This window comes from Aphelocoma coerulescens, chromosome 1 (genome assembly GCF_041296385.1).
Source record: "Aphelocoma coerulescens isolate FSJ_1873_10779 chromosome 1, UR_Acoe_1.0, whole genome shotgun sequence".
NCBI lineage: Eukaryota > Metazoa > Chordata > Aves > Passeriformes > Corvidae > Aphelocoma > Aphelocoma coerulescens.
In genome coordinates, this window is record NC_091013.1 from 101,885,192 (window position 1) to 101,907,189 (window position 21,998).

Sequence of the window (21,998 nt, forward strand, 5' to 3'; positions counted from 1 at the left end):
CTGTCATCACGTCATCCATCCGTCTCGTTGTTGTTGCTCATTCACTTTCTGAGTATATCAGATGTTTTAAGTCTCTGACCATTCCAGTTGTTGTTTCTCCTTGGATTCTGGTCTAAAGTACTTGAAGTAGACACAGTACTAAAGCAAAGACTTTTACACAATGCTGAGTGAGTGAGTAGTAAATAGCTCATATATTTCACAGGCTATCCTTCTGCTTTTATCCTGTGATTTTGTGCCTTTATGTCATTTGTATTAGCACCACATTTCTGAACTGTGCTTACTTTGTAATCCCCTATAATCCTCAGACCCTTTTATGCTGAATTGCCACTTAACCAGTTGTTCCCTATCATGTATTTGTGTGAGCTGATAATTCCTGCCTAAGTGTTGTGTCCCATGTTTGTCCTCCCACTTGTATTGAATCTCATTTTTGCAAGCTATTTATCCAATTTGCCAATGCAATTTGAATTTCAGTCCAGTTCTCCATTGTTCTCACAGCTTTAGTCATTGTTCGTAAATTTCATAAGCATATGCAGCATCCCATTGTCCCCATCGTTAATGATACTATTGAAAGGTCTTGGACTGGGCACAGAGTTGCAGGACTGCAGTAAGTATGTTCCTTCATTTTTATGGCAGTGTATTGAGCGCTGTTCTCTTAGGATAAACTTAAAAAGTTGTTTTAATTGCTTGTCAATCTCCATCTCTTTCTTGTAGGTATCTTCACTAAATTTTTAATGCGGATTTCCATCCGACATGCTCTGTGAAGTTTTTCCTTTCTCCACACTTTGAATGCATATGCCAGGTTTGATTTTATCCTTTTGACTTAGCGGGTTTTTATGCCTTCTCATTCAAGTCTCTGAGATCTTTGCTTCAATTGACTTCAATAGGCAGGTCTTAAAACTCACCTGCTCAAAATAAAAAGACTGTAATTATGAGCCAGGATTGTCCCACCTTTAACACAAGTTGATTTGAATTATAAACTCCTTTTCTAGTATTTGTTGTTTGATAATGTTCTTATCATTTAACTGTCTATATATTGCATTGTCTTTTGTTGGGTTGATGTTTGATCTATGAGTTTTTCCACTACCAGCCTAGAGGGTCTAAGTCCTTTTGTTGACAATAGTCTTTATTTTTGGCCTGTTTTGGGGATTTTCTTGATTTGGTTTGCATAAGACTCTGCTGCCACAACATGTATTGAGCTAATTGCTGTTTTGTAATACCTTCTCTGACATTCCCCAGTGGAAACAGCAATGTAATTTACTTGGTATTTGGGTTGCTTTTTGCTGTGCCTGGGTGCAAAGGAGTTCTGAGGATGCTTAGGCCTGGCTTCAGAATCTGAGCTGGGTGTGCTGAGGCACTCCAGGCACTGGGGAATAAAGCAGGCATTGAGACCCTCTTTTTGGTCCAGTGCTTGCTCTTGAAGCCCAAATAAATCTAAAAGCAGTGACATTATTTTGTCATTTAGCAGTCACTTTGGACTCACTTTGTAACTGCTGGAGGTTGCTGCCCTGGCAGGGCTCAGGAAGAGATGCAAGCCTCAAGCAAGACAGTAATCTTTCAGGTCTTTGTTTTTTAAATTGGGCTATAATTTATATCAGAAATATTGCATCTTTTCCAGTTTAGAACATTTCTCTCTCCTCTGCCATTTAGTGTCATCACTGTATAAATGGGTAATGATGATCAGCATTTTTGATGACATAGCCAACCTTTTGTTCAGCTTTAGAGAGCTCATAAGAAAGCACTAAAACTTGCCTATTGAAAATAATACTGAATGTGAAAAAGGACTTTGTTTCTTACAAGAAACGCTTTTCCATTGAGTTAATTTGTCTTCTTTTTTTAAAAATCAGATATTAGGATACCCAGATACTTGAAGTCGCCTTTTGCTGAGGAATTGATGTCTAACACTTTGATTTTTGCTTGGACTCTTACTGAATGAAAACTTGCTGGGTTGTATTTACATGAATTGGATAACTTTGGAAAATGAAAGCTCAGCTTTTGTCTTTTGTATGTATAAGATCTGATTCCTTGTTTTATTTTTTCAGCTCTTTGAGCACTAGAGATTTACATGTACCCTGCTATGAATCTGAAAACTAGCCAGACATCCTGCTAGATTTTCATGTAGGCTTTGTGCTGCTGCAAGATTTTTTTGGAAGCAATCAGAGATATCACATTTCTTCATTACATTTTGATATATATCCTTTCAGTATCTCCAGATATATTCCTCTGCTTTTGGAGATATGAGGCCATTATCATTCCATTAAGAAATTTCTAAACATGAATGATTCCAAAATTTTTAGAACAAAGAATGCACAGCTGTGACCCTTGGATTGGTGAGCTGCAGTGCAGCCAAAGCTCTGAAATTTGGTACAAATATAAATATATATTTTTATTTTATTTTATTTTATTTTATTTTATTTTATTTTATTTTATTTTATTTTATTTTATGTTTCACTTGCAAATTTGATAACATTGTTTGTACTATAGTGTTGCTTCTTTAATAGGCCAAATTATGGACTATTATGAAACAACTATGTTTAGGAGGAGGGGAAAGCTTATATAAAGCAAAACTGTGATGAACTAGACCTTGATCCAGGCTGTCTTCTGGAATGCTGTTTGGTGCTTGTGAATTCTGGCTCTCCTTCTGGCTGTAATGTGATGCTCCTCTGTACAGTGACAGCTTCAGCTTTCTGCCTGAATGATCTCATCACAAACACACACTAAGAGTCAAAAACGAAAAAATGAAAACTCATATTGCTTATCTGCCCATCTTCTTGGTGAGGAGAAACTCATAATGTCTGCAGAACTTCAGACATAAAAATGCTCTATAAATGCTTAGTGTCATTTCGATGAATGGAGAGAAGGCTGAGAATGGGATATGATTGCTATCTATAAATGCATTATGGAGGTAAACTCTACAAAGGAAAAGAGAGGTTTAAGGTAGAGGACAATGCTGGCACAAGAAGAAACAGATGTAAGAGGGCCGTGAATCAGTATAGGCTGGAATAGGAAGGTTTCTATTAGAGAGATGCTGAGCATATTGTAACTGCTGGACTCTGCCTAGCAGGCTGCAGCTCCCTGTGAGCACAGCGGGTGTTTCCTAAGGCCATGCCATCAGTCGCATCCTGGAGTCCATTTCGGACAGCCCCTCGATCTGGCTCTGGCAGCCAGCAGGGTTACAACACAGTGGTGATGAAGAAGGCAGAGAAGGGTCTCTCATGAGGGTTTGAGATGGTTTTAATCACATCCTGTCCCCACAATGTTCAGAGATAGAGAGACAACCTGGTCTGGGTGTGGGGTGGTTTTGTCAGGGGCCCAGGGGTGATCCCTGGGTGGGGTTGGGGTACAGGAGCAAAGAGGGAGGAACTGAGGGAGTGGCCAAGGCCAGGAGGGAACAGGGGGAACATCACAGAATCAGGGGGTTAACAGGCCACCACAGTAGCATTCAAGACAGTCACAAGTCAAAATCTCTCCTGCTTTTAAGATGGAGTTTCAAGTCTTAGAATCATATGTTGTGGTTGCTTGTGCAGAGGGAAACTGAAAGTTTGTGAAACCCTTTCCACTGCCCACTGGGCTGACCAGAGAAATCTTTGGCTCCAATCAGATGTCCTTCAGAAGGTCTCACCCCTCACAGTATGGTCACAGCCTGAACTTTTTATTTCTCTGAAGGGAAGCAGAGACATAATGTGAACTGGTTTTGTTTGCCCTAAGAAAACATCTTCATCCTTTCTTTAACTGACTTGTACCTTACATCCAAGGACAGGATCTCTTTGCATCATTTATCCATAAATGTCCTGCAAGAGAAAAGCATAACTTCCTGAAAATGGTGTACAGAAACTTTGGTGAAGTTTAATTTACACACAAGTACAATTTTTTTGCTACACCCTTTGTTCTTGTGATCCTAAAACTCCATGCTTCTGCTATTGGGGAAATAGGGAAGGAAAGCTATGCAAAGGGTGGACAAATGTAGATGCAGTTAAGCTTAATATTTAAGTACAAGTAGTCATCTGCCTTCAAGTGTGAAAAGTGAGGATGCTATTTACTGTTGAACCAGCTCAGATAACTTGGATTTTTTTGCACAGGAGCTTGGGCTTCTCAATACCTACAGGAAAAACATAATACAGTGAACAAAAGGAGCCACATAGCAGTCAGCAGGATATTCCAGTTGGTCGACTTGAGTTATCTAGTGCAAGTAACAGAGTGGAGGGGTTTTTCTTTAATGAATGGAAAGAAAAGCTACTCCAGAGGCAATTCGCAGCAGGAACATAACTCAAACTTTCATTGCTGTAAAAATAGCCCTGTGGGACTACCTAGCCAGGCTGGGAATATCATAGGGAACAGACAAAAAGCCTAAAAGTTTACCATTTGGAAATCTAAAACTTTGATGGAATCCAACTGAAAATAGTTTCAGTGTGTGGAATTCTTTGTTGTTTAGCCTTAGGAAGGGTCTTGAACTTTAAAGTTTGGAGTAATCTGCTACAACCTTCACAGCTAAGCACCATTCTGGACAGCTGGATTAGGTTTATGTGATGTGTAATACTTCTGCAGAAAGGAACCAGAACTGCTATTTATGGAAACATAAGCTTACTGATAATTGAGCTCAGTCCATGCTATTAATTAGAGGCTAAACAATGGTATTTCTGTTGCCATTGACAACTGAGTCTACAACCTTGGGTTTTTTTGATACTAGCATTAGGAAACAAATCTGTTCCCCATTTGCCATGGTATAGAAAAAGAAGAAAGACTCTTAGGCTTGCAGCTGAAAAAAAAAAAAGTAATTTGCGAAGAGCCATGCATTCAAGTTGGCCTCTAAATTTCTATTAATTAACGAAGAAGACCCTGGTGGATAATTTCCCTCCAAGTGGCAGCCAGGCTGTCATCTTGCATGAGAGAGAGAGACCAAAATCCCACTGCCCTGATCCATAGTGACTGTAGGCTCGTGCTCAGAGCTTGGTTTTGAGGTGAAAGTAATTCCAGGATTCCAGTTCCAGGGTGATGGATTTAAGCTGTTTTTGTTAGACTTGTGCCATAACCCAAAGGAAATATTTCTGACTGTGATCTTCATTTTTGACTATGAAAACGGCAGGCTATGTGTGTTCTTGGGTGCTAAACCCAGTATGGTGTTTTGTGTTGCTAATGTGGTGCAAAGCAGCTGCAATGCTCTGTGGATTGGGACTAACTCCTCTTGATGGGAATGGGGCTACCTGGAAGAAACCTCACACACTGTTTAAAAACCAGATAGCAGATGTCTGTTATCTGCAGCTTGCTTTCCTGTGTTCCAGCTTTTCCCTACAGAAAGCATCTGCTAAAGTTATTTTGAAGTAAAATGCATGAGTTAGGGAAGAGTAGATTTTTTTGGTAATATATGAGGAACTTCATGATGTGAGGTTAGAAGTCATTGAATGTTATCACCCTATATGAGTTTGATCTCTTTCAAACTGAACCATCTCCCACAAAATTGTTTAATTCTGAAAAAGAAAGGGTGCTCTATTAGTTCTTACATTCCACACTGATACTGGAAGCGTCACCATTCTCATTCATGGCCCTTCTATTTTACGTGGTTTTTGTCAAATTTCAAATCACAGCTGATTTAGTGCTGCTTGCATCATAACAGTGATGACATCTGTGGAACAATACTTTCCAAACCTGTTAAATCTCCCTGAAGTACCTTTGGTGTAACACTTTTCTATGTTTATATAACTGGCTGGGCCATTAAAGAATTGAGAGAGGATTAAAAAAGAGATGGGAAAAAACCTCCACTCTTTCTGCATCTACAATTACAGTGATGCTTTGACTGGGAAGAACTTGAGCACTGCCTCAACTGGGCAATCTCCTCTCGGTGTATTATAAACAGTATTTGGCTAATATATTGCTCCTTCTGGTTTCATGTACCTGAATAATGCAGACCATCAGTGGGCTGAGAAAGACCCCAATAAACTGGACAGAAGTAATGAAATGTGTCTATATCAGGATACAGAACCCCACAGAGGCTAGCTCTCACCTCCCCACTTGTTTTCATACAGTATCAAGCACAAATTAAACTGCGATATATTTCTAGATGTGGAATCCTCTGGATAGTAAAGATTATTAGCTTTGGAGGATATGTCTACATAAAAAATGGCAGTGTGGGAAGCAGACTTTGCTGGTGTTGATTAAACTGGAGCACACATACCCCAGTTCCAGGCAGGATTGCAGCGGTCCCACTGGAGCCTGTGCTGCCACAGCTCTGCACTTCCTGCGAATTCACTGGATTAAATCTACCACAGGACACGTTCCTAGCCTGCACTTCAAGCCTGCTTTTGTCAGCTGCATAGAGATGCTGTAAAACAGGAAGAAACCTCTTACCAGACACAAATAGCTGCCTACCCCCACTGCTGCCTTCAGAGACTTTTCCTTGCAGGTCTGAGGGTTTCTGTACCAAGGTGGGTGACAGCAACAGGTCACAAACATCTGTGGATCTGCAAGGCCACTACTGCCCCTCCTTTGCACTGCTTGTGCTAGGGGTGACCACTGCAAAGGGAAAGCCAAGATTGGCAGGTTAAATTTTTTTTGGCTAAAAAATTCACAAACTTCAAGAGAAGCTTCTTCTCTGCAGGAATGTGTCCTCTAACTGCTCTGTTTAAGTGGCAAGGTTGGATTACTGCTTCTGTTAAAGGTAACATACAGGACTGGAAAGGAGACTTCAGAGTTAATTGAGTGCCATCCCTGGCTAGTGCAAGCACTCTATTACGTCTCCTTTACTGTAAGACTGTATATTAAAACTAGGTTTTTTATCCCTCTTGTTCCCTTCAAAAAACTAATCTAATTCTTGAGTCCATATTTTTCAAGCTCAAGAAATCCAATTTTAAGTTTGTACTCATTTTTTCTTGGGTGAACTCTGATTTTAGCCTAAATAATTTAGTGTATAACAATCATGTTCCTTTCAGTCTCTCTGTCTCAATTTTCTTTTTGACTTTTCACCAAAAATAAGTTCTTCAGTATTTTGAAAATCCCTATAATTTTTTCTTGTACGTCTTCCATTTCAAATTTTATTTCTCCTAATAGAAAGTATCCTTCCCCACCTCTACAGAAACAACTCTTGTTTATGTGTGCTGGATTTGCATTTTACACTTTTGTTTTTCCTCATATTAGTGGCCCACTGCCCTCCTACAAATCAACAAGCAGAAATAAATCCTTCTTCTCCTTCTTCACCATTTCCAAGGGTGGAGCATTCACCCTACAGGAGAATTTCTTGCTGTTAGTCCCAAAGATTGTTATCCTTCAGTTTGTACTTCAAGATTTCTTTCAATTTTTTTAACCTAATCTTCAGTGGTATCCATTTCTTTGTGTACTGTAGTCCAGTTCTTTTCTTCGGTGAAAACAATTTCCATTTGTGAGCTATTTTTCTTTATTAGTGTTTCCTAATGTTTCTTCCCTGATTGTTAGTGACTTTTATCAAGTTATATAAAGTGAAGTCAAAGCTGATTTTTGAGGAACCTCATTTCCTAATTTCCTTTCAGCTGTAAACCTTCCCTTTCAGAAAGCACACTCGATGTCTGACATGAGACAGCTTCTTATCCTCACAATTTCTCTGATAATCCCCAACTCTTCCTGTTTTACTATTAATTCCCTGTTTGTTTTCATAGGCTTCACTAAAGTTAAGACAGATGGGCTCAATCACGTCCTTTGTCTAGAGTGTAGATTATCTTGTCAAAGAAATGTATGAGGTTAATCTGTTACAATCTACTTTTGTTAAGCCCATGCTGTATTTTATGCCATTTTCATTTGATCTCTATGTCTTTAATTATCTTTTCCTTAAAAGCTGTTCTGAAGCTTTACATACATGAAGTCAAAATTCAAGGACTATGGTTATCCACATGCCTTCTCTCCTGCTGGCTGGATACAGGCACTATATTTTCTAGTCATCTGTCTTACAGTATCTTACTTGGTAGATTTATTACAAAGTATTGCTAGATGAACAAGAAGTTTCAGATTACAGTAGTGCATTTCTGATTCAAACCCTTGATACATTTGTATAAAGGTGCTGAGGTTTATTGGGAGTTCTTGCCCAAATAAAAACAACCCCTGGAATGAAGAGCTGCATACACAGAAGTGGTGCTGAACAGAGGACCACAAGTAAGACAATTTCCATGGCAGTTTGGCTAAGAAAGATGGGGAGAAAAATGGAATTGGTCCCTGGAAAGTGGGTTAGGCTGATGTACCTTAGTTAGGGCAGGTCTCACTTTGTTGTTAACTATCATAAGGGGAATTACATGATTTCCCAGTAAAGGGAGAAGCTAAACCAATGTAAGCTTCAATCCGTGGCACTGTGGAGGAGGCTCTTCAGCAAGGGATTGCTGGGCTGATGGCTCTGTTAATTAAAAGCACAGAAGAATATTTAAACTAGAACCTGGAGAAGATCCTACAGGTAAGGGAGTAATACAACCTCCAGTGTATCTCCAAAATAATAGGGAAGGTAAATCTGGCTGGTCAGACCTCAGCTGACTGACAGGAGCACAAGCAGTGACATCTCCAAATCTGAAAAGAGAATCTGAAAACAAAGAATGTTTTCTGGTTAGTTGAATACTGTGCTGATAGCGAGTAACTTCAGAAAGTCTTGTCCACAAAACCCACCAGATGAAAAAGTGTAAAAAATTTAGGGTGATGCAATTAGAGAGAAATAACCTAAATTGTGCTTGTGCAATGCCGAGCATTCAGATGGTAGCTATGACTCACGGAAGAGATCCTGCAGTTGTCCTTGACAGTCCCCTAAAATCACTGCTTGGATATCATGTCAGCCAAAAAGTCAGCACAATGTTAATTATCCCTAGCAATGTACTGAGAGCAAACCAGAAAACACTTTTTTGCTCTTATCAAAATTTTGATGTATCATGGTATCCCGCAGTGGTAGGGAGAAGAAGAGAGATCCAGCAGGCAGGAATTGTGCAGCAAGATTGATTTATTTAATTATTTTACCAACTCTTTTATAGACTTTTTTCTTCATAGTCTAATTGATCAAAGGATCAGCCACCCCTTGGGGCGATTGGCTAAAATCCTAAAACATCCATTGTCAAAATATTTTTCTACTGTACCATAAACAAAGCTCTGCAAGGTAGCAGGTGTTCATAGTTTATAGAACTCTGCTACTATCTTCCATGAGAGAGAAAAATAATCTCACGGGACTGGAAAGAAGGAAGAGAAATTCTTGCTAGCGCCATATTTGCATCCACATTGATGCACCTTTTGAGTACTTTGTGTGATTCAGGACTTCTCTATTTAAGAAGGACATAGTAGATATAGAAAAGATACTGGAAAGGGCAACCAACTAAGAGGGTGAAGAAATTTTCCTTATGAAGAAAAACTAATAAGGCTGGAATTTCTCAGGATGGAGTAAGGGCTAAGGGGACTATGATGGCAGTTCACGACATCACTTATTGGCAGGTAAGGTAGCACAAATCCAGGACTATACCTAGGGGTCTAGTCTGAGGTCTAGGTCTCTTGATTTGCTAACCTAGACCAGATCTTGTCTAGTGCAAGACTAGAACAAGACATATGCATTAAAACTAGCAGAAATTGGTTTGAAATGGAGACAAAACCTACTTTTTACATCCCAGAGAGTTAATATCTGAATCTTTTGCAACAGGAGGCTGTGGAGGCAGATTGCATTAGTGGGGTCAGAAGGGAAATGCACAAATTAATGGATGTTTATTTAGGTCCATAAACTGCAGCTAATGGAAATAATCAGGGATGTACTCCATAAGTCTTCAGTCCAGGGCTTGTGGAACCTGCAGGAGTATTAGGAGGATAAATAGTTAAGTAACTGCTTCTCTCTCTGCTAATGGAAAGTACTGGGCTAGAATGTCTGATCTAGCAGGGCTTCCCTGTGCTTTTTGCTTTGAAGGTTCCCCTGACAGCATGGGATTTGTTGCTGTAAGTGGATTAATGAACTGGAAAATGTTGTCTTTCAAAAGGGTCCACAGTCATTTTCCAGAGGACTCACTCCTGTTCCAGTGGGAACTACTGTGTATTGCCCAGTCTCTCACCAAGAGGTCTGTCCTGACTTATTCTCAGCTAAGACTGTGTATTTAATTCTGGGTGGAGATCAGACATGCTCCTTATCCAGCTTTTCGGCCTACATGGGCTATCTGACTAAGAAGAAAAATAAAAATGAAAATAAATGTACATATGTGCACACATAAGAAAGGATAGAAGTGTGGTTTTTCAAACTCAGTATTCTTGAGTTACTTTGGCTGAGGGTGTGTAGAGAGGCGGTTATTTATTTTATTGAAATCCTCCTTATCTTCTTGTAAGCCCTCCCTCTTAGTCACTTCCTCACCCTATAAACTCCATTAGCTTTGTGTGTTTTGGGTAGTGTAGAATGTGTGCCAAGACAGAGAAATTGTAGCTTGTTTTCCATTTTCTTTCCATTTTTTTTACCTGAGGGGGGAATCTACCATTATGTGGCCAAGTAAGAAGAGGTGTAGCTGTGCTATTCATGCCCTTTTCAAGATAACAAGGTATTTTGTTTCTGACTTTTGCCTGACCTCACAACTGGTCTTTTCTAGTTTGTCCTTTAAAAATACCTGTGCATATGAAGGCAGAGGCACGATGTAATGCCTGTCACTACGAGGGTCCTCCAGAGGTTACAACTTTGCACACAGAAGCATTGTTCCTGAACACGGTGGTGCTGGGGGGAAACACAGAATTTGGGCATGCTGATGTAATTACATGGCAAAACTGTAGGGTGAGGGATTAGGATTGCACTCCTGAACTTGTCAAGAAAAAGAAAAATTCACAAGTCTTGGTCTTGGGAGAAGATGGAGCCTTTAAGGAAAAACAAAACCAGACTGAACCAAATAAGGAGGAAGAACAATACCTCTGAATAAGTGGGGAAACAGAACAGAAATTCTAATAGACCTAGGTAAATAAGGTTTGGATCCAATTTAAATAACACAAACCATTAAATACCAGCTAAGACATTCACAGTACTAAGAAGCAGAGGGATGCAAATGTACTAAATTGAGCACGACGGTGAGGGACATTATACCACTCCCACATGGTGCAAGTCAACATCTGCTTTTCCAGGAGGACGGTTGCTTTCAGTGGAATATCCTGCTGAGATGTGTGCTCCTGCCTAGATGGGAGCGTGCAGCAGCCACTGAGCCCCCTCCAGGCTTCATTGGCAGCCTAACATGCTGAGAGACTGGAGGTAAGAGGCAGCATACCCCTCTCTGGAAGACAATAGTTGTGAATATTTGACTGTTTAGAATCAAATCATGAGCCTCAGAGTATGGAAGAGTTGCAAAGAGAATTGAGAAGGAGTGATTTCAGCTCAGATGATGACTGTATCCTGCCTTTGCTGTCAAAAAACATGCAGAGACGTGGCCCTGCTCTATTTTGCATGTGGTGACACAGAAGGGTCCTTTGTTCAGTGCCCTGGCTAACATAGCCTGGAAAGTACCAAGTACTTAAGATTCAGGCTATCACACTCATAAGAGTATTTTTGGGTTCCATGCAGTATCTCTCTTTAAATTAACTACTTAGAAAGACACTTTCTTCACCCCTTTATAGTTAAAAAATATCCCTGACATCTCTAATACAAAGTAAGCAGAACACCTTGTAATTTAAGATCAAAACTTTTATATAAATGGGATGACTATTTTACAATAACAACTCTGAATTACCCAGCTTCACTATACTGTAAACTGCAGTATTTGACACTATTACCTCAGTGCTGTGTTAAAACAATGAAAGGCTTAGAAAATCAGAACATGGTGATTGATACAGAATTCAGTTTATCTGCCTGAGGAAGATGTGATGAAATAAAGATTTATGTGTGTGTCTTATCTTTGAAACTGGAGGCATATGAGCCTCCAATTCTCCTATGTATATATCTCCTATGTACACTGGATTGAATGTAGCATTTTTAATGCACTGTTGTTCCAATTGACTTCTATGCCTGCGTTGAATTAGACTGCAAAAAATTGTGTGTGTGTGTGTGACAGAGATTTACTCCATTTTCTACTGGGAAATAGACTTCCCAGTTTCCTTTCTACCCCCTTGAGAAATCAGTTAGCAGATTCCTAAGAATATTGCTGAATAATATAGACTCGCAGTAGGGATCTGTGTTCCCATGGTTCCCAGGCAGTATGTCTTTGAGGAAGGGGACTGGGGAAGATCTTTAAAAAAGTTATGTTTTCCAGGAATTTTTTTGACTTTTTTTCTTATTCCAGGGGCAAGAAGATGTTGTGCTTGGTAGTGAGGCAGACAGGAATATGAATACAGCTGTGTGCACCCCAAAAAGAGAAGCAAGAAGTGTTTATTAGCCTCCCAGAGGTCTAAAGTCTTGCATGAAGTACAGGTAGTGTGGTAGTTTCACTACAGCCCTTTTGCAACCTTTTCAAATTCTCTCTGTACTCCACTTCTGACATGCCCTTGGAAAATTAAATTCTAATTCATAACATCCATACAATGACAGATGTGGAAAAAAGGTACTTTGCAGGTTAGCACTGGGTCAAAGGAAGGGAAGGGGGATGGACATAGTGGGCAACTCTTTCCTGCTGAAGCTGTAGGGCTCCTGCTGTGGCAATCTCTCCATCAGGGACAGGTCAATCACATCTGTGATAAAAAGTCTTGCTTGAATCCTCAGGACTTGAAGGTGGCTTTCCAGGATTTTATGACTTTCCATCTAGAGTTTAATCCATAGGACCAATTGATCAAATTTCCTTTTATGTTCAAAGAGTGGATAAAGAAACACATGAAGCTGTGCCTGCCTCAGAGGGCAGCACAGTGCAACAGGAGTGGATCTGTAGAGTCAGGCAGCTGTCCCTGGGTGTGCAAGGTCTGCACTGCCTGCCCATTTGCAGCTTTAGCATCAGATTTGCTCTAAGGTGCCACACAGGTAGACTGTGCCAGCTGCATCTTAGTAGGGCATCTTTTGGCTTGGCCTCATCTGAAGGGCACCCAGTTTACAGTGCAGAGGCTTCTCCAATATAAACTCAAATGTAGGAAAGAGAAATACGATGTAACCTCAAAGCTGCTTTCCTGAGCTGAACTAAAATCTATCACCATGTCCACTTTGAGTAGAAAGCCCAGCAGCCTGAGCACTGTTTTTCTCTGGAGGGTGTGCATGGTCTTTGCACTGTGCAGTATAGGCAGAACATTTCAGGAGAAGTGGGGAATTGAGTAGAGGCAAAGCAGTGCTAATTAAATGATTTTCATAAATAAAACATAAGAATAAGCTACTATATTTGAATCTAGACTATTATTTTTCTTCCTGATAGGAATCTGGAATGAGCTTTGCCAAAATATTAGGATTTCTGACTGACTTGTCACTCCCCCTCAGCCATCTTTCAAATGGGTCAAAATGCAAATGCAGTGTCTTGTACATAGAGAAGTCTTCCTCCAGCAGCTGATTCACTGACAGGAAGAGTCTATTGCCTAGCTACAGGACAAAGAAGATTATTCTGAACTTTCAAGGTGGAAATATATGCTTTTTGGTGCTGAAGATCCTGAGTTTGACTCTCAGTGTTTATGACACTGCAAGAATGGAAGTTGCAAAGTCAAATTTTCTACGGTATAATGCAGTGCCCCTTTGCCAGCTGACACCAGCTGAGGGTGTTATAGGCTGCTATCCTGTTTTGGCAGAAGTAGGGGTGTAGGAACAGCCTCTGAGGCAATGGTGAGGAGCAGCTGTTCTCATGGTTCATCTAGCACTTTGTCTTGCTGTGCCGGTTTGGGTAAATTTGGAAATATATCCTCTGAGAGAAGGCAGGCTACAACCACCCCTCCCCCCACCATGTTCGGGAAAAAATAAATTTTCCTCAAAGGAAAGAGATAAAAACTATTTATTTAACAAACACACAGGAAAAGAATAATAATGTTAAATAATCAAACCTCTTGTCTCTGCTGAGAGAAACCTGGGAAAATTCAGAGTCCTTCTGTAGATCTCTCTCTCTCCCCCTCCTTGGAGCTGGGACAGGATGGTGGGCCCACCTCCAGGGCCAAGGCCTTGGTGGAAAGTCCTCCCAATGTATTCTGATGTTGAAACCGTCCAGCAGAGAAAAGGGAAAAAAACCCAAAGTCCCAGGAAGACAAAAGTTCAACTCTCTGTCTCTCTCTGGAGAAAAAGAAAAAGCTGAAAGCTGGCTGGAAAGGAAGCAAGCAGGGTGCTTCCTCCTGCTCCTGCCACTGCTGAACGCAGAGAGAGTTTTACCTGTGTCCTTGAAAACATGAAAACAAACTGCAAACTGCTTTGAAAAAGTATGCTTTTCTCTTCCCCCTCTCAGGCTCAGTTTAAAGGCGTAGAAAGGCACAAAATTAATTTCTGGGCATAGAACAGTGGTATGGGACACAACATCATAAAGTCACCCCAAGGCACTTGCATCTCTCTGAGGAAGATATCTGCAGTGATTATGAATTTGGGTCAGTCACTTAGGAAAGTTCTTGGCTACTCATTGCACTTCTCTTCTGGCATTTTTGAGGCAACTGTTCTGGCCACAAGGCTGTGGTTAGAGAGTAGAGGGAACAGGAAGCTGGCTTTGGAGAGCTCAGTATGTTCAGTCATATGCCTCAGCACAGTTGGACTACTGGTTTTCATCCCAAACCAAGCAGTTGAAGAATTTTAGGGTTTTAGAAAGAGGCTTACAATTGAAATGTTTTTGAAAGTTTATCTTTGAAGACATGTCTTTGGTGAGTATCAGCTAACGCAGCCCCACTGAATTAAACAGAAATGCCTCTGAGTATCATCAAGGGGATCATTCTCTATACCAGCTGAAGCAAATGCCTCAAATATAGCTGGAAATGTACCACTTCATGCTAAATAATTCTTTAGGCATTTATACTTTGTTCTGCACAGTAGTGTTTTTCCCAGGAGTCTAAAAATCCAAATAGACTAAAGCATCTTCTAGAAATTATGACTTCTGATTTTTAGCCATAGATAAGTAAGATGTCTTCTCTAACCCACAAAAGACAGGATTTCCTCCCTTCCCCTTTTCTGTTTTGGGTCTTAGCACACTAGGCAGAAGCTCTGTCCCATGCAGCCCCTCTAGCACAGTTTGGTGACTTTCCTCCAAAGAGTCCAAGCTCTTTTCAGCAGGTTTAAGATTATGAGGCCACATCTCTGATTTAATAAGGACTCTACAGTGCACTGGGAAACTCGGGGCAAGTATCCATCCTACCTTGCCTTCAAAATTAGTTGAAAAAGCACTTCACTGGTAGCTTAATGACTACCTCAGAACACACAGAACCTGGTTTCCATTTTGGATAGCATCTGTCCATAGCTCCCATAAAATTTATGGACACTAGTCTCGAAGACAGGCAGTTTTCCTAAACGTGTACCATGACATAATTTCAGCATCTCTCTCTCTCTCTCTCCCCCTCCCTGTGTCATTCTCTCAGAGTATGTTCACATTCAGATGTTGCTGACACACTGATCACAATCTTTCTGTATGAACAAGGGCCAATAACAGCCTTTGAGAAAGTATGATTGAAAGGTATGTTAAAAATTGCTCAGTGGCCAGAAAGCAGTCACCTTATTTAAGTCTAAGTGAGCCATAAACAAGTTAGAGACTTCTGAAGATGATAAATGGTCTGTTTGGGTAATTTTAAAAGATTTGCTAAGCAATGGCTTTCTTTTATAAATGCTAAAACCCAAAATGTCATCTGAATAAAATATTGTATATGGCCACCCTATTAGGTTAGCTATTGCCTTTAAGGAAGCCGCATACCTAATGGATCTAATTGCTCAAGGAGCACTATAAAATTCCATTTTTTTGTAAAATATGTTAGATCATGTTCAAGCAAAAATAGTTTAGTGATTAATATTCTTTCTAATTCTAGAGTTGGAATCTGAAGCAAGCATTGAAATGGTCTGCTGAAATTGTAAATAGCATGCATGTGGGGAAAAGATAGAAAGTTTGTGCTAAGTGGTACTTCTAAAATATTACAAAAATAATGTTCTGAGCATAATTATATTCCATTAGAATGGATAGGTGCCCAGCAACAAAGCTGAACAAATGTATACATACCAAAGAAAAGAATATCTTGATGGGAAAGGCTCTTGTTTAGATTAAGCTGTGTATGAACAGATTTTGCTGGTGCCCACAATGGGAGATGCTGAAAACGAAAAAAAATTAAACTACTTTACAAGGAATGTATTAACAGCAGCTGGAAACAAGACTCTTGCCTTTCTGGAAGGTCCTGGAAAGTTTATTTCTCAATTCAGGTAACATTCCCTTTAGCAAGAATAGCTGAACACATGTTCATAAGAGAGCATTAGATGAAACCCACAACATTAAAAGAATGATAATGTGATATTTTGATACCCACTAGAAAATATTAAGACACTCTCAAAATTGAGTTGGGGATGTGTAGGGTTTTGATTGGTTTTTGAGGGTTTTAGGTATTACTTTCCCCTTCCTCCAAAGCATGAACTACATCTGAAGGTGTTCAATGTGTGTAAAAAAGCCGAGCACATGATGTTTCATTTTGGGATCTGAAAAATGGGAACAGTCTTAAAATAGTTGTCATGATATACAATGTCACCTACTATGGCACGGTCCTGGCTGTTTTAAGACACATAACAGAAACATGAGAGGGTAAAACTGATCCATGTGTGTGCAGGCCAAGTGGCAGCTCAACAGGAGTAGGTTCCGGATGTGTGCTTGGTGTGATGCTAAGCTCAAGGTTTACACTGTAGGAGTAACCACTGCTCTATGCCATAAGTTGCAGCTATCAGCTGCCAGTCAGTGTCTAGTCAACCTGTTGGGAGCTTTAACACTGTCAGGGAGCAAGGCTGTGATGAAATGCTCCTTTTGAAACGTAAGCATTTCCCACTGCAGCCCCAATCAAAGGTCACATGTGCTCAGACGTGAAACAAGGTAAGTTGTAAAATATGATAGAATTATAGAATGGTTTGGATTAGAAGGGACCTTAAAGATCACCTAATTCCAACCCCCCTGCCGTGAGCAGGGACACCTTCCATTAGACCAGGCTGGTCCAAGCCCCATCCAGCCTGGCCTTGAACACTTCCAGGGATGGGGCATCCACAGCTTCTCTGGGCAGCCTGTGTCAGGGCCTCAGCACCCTCACAGTCAAGAATTTCTTCTTAATATCTAATCTAAATCTTGCCTCTTTCAATTTAAATAGCCATGCCCTTTTAAAAGTGCATCTCCAGATCTCTTGTTGGCTCCCTTCAGGTCCTGGCAGGCTGCTATAAGGTCGATATAAATATGTCCCCATCACGTGAGACGTGCAGTGTGAAGCACTCAGGGTGGCTGGGATGATGCTGAGAGGTTATATTTCCTGCAAAAAGGGATTTGCCATGGGGATCAGCACTGTGGGTCCCAGCTTTGCAGTGCAGCTGGAGAAGCAGTGGTGGGATGGTGATCGACCCCTGTGGGGACAGTGCTGGGCACTTCAAGCAAATGAGTAACTGTCCATTTCAACACATAATGCTAAGTATGTGCTTAATATTGTGCTTAAGTAGGAGCTTGAAATCATAGCTGTTTGCCTGCTGCTTTTTGTGTGCACAGAGCATCTTAGCTGTTTAACTTGTGGTGGCTGTGGCACACCAGCCTGAACAACTTGGTGATACTTTTGGGGCTATTGGAGGAGTGTGCCTGGGCTTAGGTGCACACTTCCCTGCAGCACACAAATGCATAGTCATGTGGAGAAACCTATCGCTGTTTTCCAGGCATCAGTTCTTCAATCCTAAGACTCTGAATTCTTGTAAATTGCTTAAGGTTTGGATGCGAGGGAGCAGAATGCTTGAAAACATTGGTTACATTTCCTTTGAGAGGGGTATTTGTGCCTGCACTGAGTAGAGGGATGGTGTTCTCAATAAAAAGTGCTGCATTTCCTCTCATTATTATACAGCATATTTCTTCCTCAGGGGCTTTTCTGCTTATGCTTGAAAAATCATTTTACCTACCACTGCCACGGGTTACCTTGGGATCAAAAGGGAACGCACAACTGAAGCACAGCTTGCTGCTCAACATTAGCCTCTTTTCATGTAATTACAATTTTGTTGTCACTGGATGGTAGAAGCCAGAGAGGATCAATTCAGTTAAGTCCCTACCAACTTTTTCTGAGGCAGGCCAGAGGAAGAAGGAAAATAAATTCCAAAGCCCAGTCTTTTGGCAGCAGGAAGCCAGCAAAGTTTAGGTTGAATTTTGCTACAAATGCCACTGATAAGCGAATTTTTTTTAACCAACACAGAAATTTAGCCTATAGTACAGTGTTTCAAAGATATCAGCTGTGGCTTGGTAACCTCCCGAAATACTCCTTTTCTTTTCTTCATGAGATATCCACAGCTGTCCATTGCCACCTTCACAGATGTATGTTATTTTTTTTAATATTTTTGGCGAGGAGCTGCAGACAAACAGGGAAGTGTGGGACTGAACATTCCACAGAGCACTGCTGTGACTGTGCCAGATGCAGAGCCCTGTGCTTCAGGAGTCCAGATAGGGTCAGGGAGGTAATGACCTTGATGCTTCTGCTTAAAAATTATGGCAGGAGCAATTCAAGAAGGAAAAAATAAGAGAGTGAGGTCAGGTGTGGGGTATTTTATGCAGAATTCCAAACTACTGCACTTTGTTTGTTTGTTTTTCCCTCAAATATTTATGACCCTCCACCCAGGTTTTGTTTTATAGGAATGGCTGGGGAATTGCTCTACTTCCAAGCAAAATGACTTCTGGATTAAAATTCAATGTTTGAGTATCTATCCTGTGACTGGTCTCTCACCAAGAAGATCAAATGACACATATTCAAAGCAAAAAGGTAGCAAATGTTTCAAAGACTGGAATAAACTTATGGAAATGCCTGTAAATAAGATATACAGTCACAGTATTGGGATTGGTTCACAAATGATTTACAAGGAGGAAGGAAAAAAAGGGATGAATATCATCACATAATTTATTTGCAAAATAAATAAACAAAATAAATCCTTTGACTGGCTCTGTTTTTTAACATAAGAGCTCAATGGAAATGAAAGAGGACTCTGTAGTTCCCATTACTGAATTACAATTTTCTGAGCCTGACTGCGAAAGGAAAAAGTGAAGGCTTAGATGTTGTTTGACCAGAAGCTGATGAATACACTCTTTAGAATGTAAATAGGGTTTTTCCAACAACCAGAAATATGTAAAATGTGAATAGACTTTATTTGCAAATTGATTAGACTCCTACTTGGTCACACAGGATGAGAGGAGATGCAATTAAACTCATATAGTAATTGGGTTTCCCCCCCTGCAAGCCCCTTATAGCTCACATAAGGCCTATTTCATAGTTATACCTTTTGAAACTACAAAGTCGAGAGAGAAATCAAATTTGCTCATTAAGTAGTTGATGATGATCTGAAAGATCACACAGGCAGCAATAAACAGTCCCCTAGGTCTACAAGAAATATGCAGTCAGTCAAGTTTTTCTGCTCCCCAGGAAAATATGCATTTAAAAAATAATTTCCTTTATATTAAAAAAAAAAAACAAACAACCCTTTTTATCACAAATATAATCTGGAATAAAGGTCAACTACAGACTAAATCTCATGGAAAGATATAGCCATTTGACAACTCTCTAGCGTGCCTTGTCAAGCACTCATTGATTGTGAGCATTAGCCAGAGGTATATAAACACTTATAAATATTGTATGTGTAAGCCTAGCTGCACTTAGATTGATGATTAATAGGTCTGTTGTTGGTAATCTATGACATCTCTTTTGCATGGAGAAAGCAATTAGAAACACATTTCCAAATATCCCAGACAGACCTTAGATGATACACAGCATAAAATTGAAATCTTGGAGTACCTGCATGCAGCACTCTGAATTAAATGTACAGATACAACCCTAGCATTCCCTGTTGTAGTTAGTAGAAAAATGTCAAAGGTCTTATGCTGAAAATACAATTTAGTTTGCTACATTTATTTAACTTTTAATATATTACCCTTGGTAAAAATGTAGAACAAAATCTATGGCACCTTACTTGCATTTTTAAGTAACAACCCAATTATAAACTAGATATTATGTGGAATTAATAAGAACAGCTTTGGTTAGGAAATGAACAAGTGTTAAAGCACCATCCTTTGAAGGGGTTCAGCTCATCACTGAGTGATGTTTTCCCTGTGTCCTCACTGGTGTGGTCTGTGGCACCGGGCAGCTTTCCCCAGGCTCGCCCCGAGGGGTATTTCTTCATCTGGGGGATGAAGTTTATCACCCACATGAGCGTGGGGTAGCAGCAGGGCTGGGCGGGATGTCAGGGCGCCAGGTGTGAAGGAGGGAAGCAGCATGAAGCTAAGTGTGGAGCTGATGTTAGGTGATGATTTCCTCTTTCAGAAGCCTTCTTAAATGTCTGCAGATTACTTAAAGTTCAGCAGATTTCTGTCTGTGGGCACATCAGTCATCTGTCCTCACACTCTCAAGGTGTCACCTGTAGCTTAAATTCAGTCAAATTTATCAGATAGGTAGAGGATAGTAAAGGACCACAAGCTGCACAACTGGGGGGTTGTGTGGTGTCCATGGGACCCTCAGGTTCCCTGGCCAGAAAGTGAGCCCTGAACCTCCTGTGAGGTGTGTGCTCTCATCCCTCCACACTCTCTCCCTTGGGAGACACATGGGGAAGCAGCATGGTGGGGGCTCAGGCAGTGTTGATGGACTCAAATAGAGATGCTCGTGGTGGAGGCAATCAGAGGGTGAGGAAAATGTGGGACTACACATCCGAAGGATAGAAGGCTTCCAAAGGTAGAGCTTCCTGACTGTGTAAGAGACTTATTTGCTATCCTATGTTACTCTGCATTTATTTTTATTTTGGGAAATAGGTGTTCAGGGGTTTTTTATTGCTTTACATTTCTGTTTGCATATCTGTAATTTTGTAGAAGAAATTATGAATGCACTGTAGCAGCTCATTCAGAGACACCATTTGCTATTACAGTTTTACCTGAGGGAGAATAATTGTTAATGTGGGTGGAATTTTTTTTTAATTAGTGAATTAACCCCTTCATAACTCCCCCAAGGAAGTTTTGGGAAGGAAAACATACCTGATTATGAGTTTCTCCATTTAGTTCATTAGAGAATAATGGAGTGCTTGATTAAACCATAATTTTACATGTACCCCCAGTTTTGGAATTCTTTTTAAAGTATGAAGAAAAAAATCCCTCCTTCTATCCTGAAATTTCTCCTGCTGATTCTCAGGCAAGGAGAAAATTTTTCAGCCTTCGTACAGTTTGGCTGTAAAGACTTCATATTTTTGCATTAACCACCACAGCAGGCTGTCGATAAGGGGTCTTTCTTCGCTTTGTCTTGATACCTTTAAAACACAGGAACATTTGAACTCAAAAATCTCTCCAAACTTGGCTAAAGATCTAAATTCAACCTTAAAGCTCCAGGTAATTCATGTCCAGTTTAAAGTCCTATCCTTAAGCTATTGTACCTACAAATTGAAAGGGTCACCAAACCACCAGGAGATCGTTCGTAGCTACAGTAGGTGCCACAAGCCCTCAATGCAAACAGTAGGCAAAAGTCTGATGTTAGACACAGAGAGAGGTTCAAACTTTCCTCTGAATTTCCTTACTTTTTGTGCATCCAAGGTCAGAACCTTAATGTTATCTGAATATATCGTGTTTTGTGATTTAATAAAGCAATGTTAGAGGCTAAAGGTCTAACTACTGAGTGAGTTATTTTTAAAATGTCCTTCAACATTGTGAGACTCTTGTGGATAGAGTAACTTTTTTTATATGAGTAAAGCCATCAGGGAGAGTACTGGTCAGGGGATGATAAAACTTATGATAGCAGCTGCTCACCCATTTTAATTTTGCTGGTGTTCACAACTGGGGATCTTCCTGCACAGCTGTATGTAAATTAAACTTTTCAACTGCTCAGAGCCAAAGAGCGTACAGGGTCCTGCTTCACTCAAACCCTCCTGGTCAGCAAAGCCTGGTGGAAATGTCTGTGTGACAAGGCAGCTGGGTCTTTCTAGAGCCTTGAAAAGGCAATGCTCCCTACTTTCCCTTTTCCCTTTCTACAGCTACCATTAA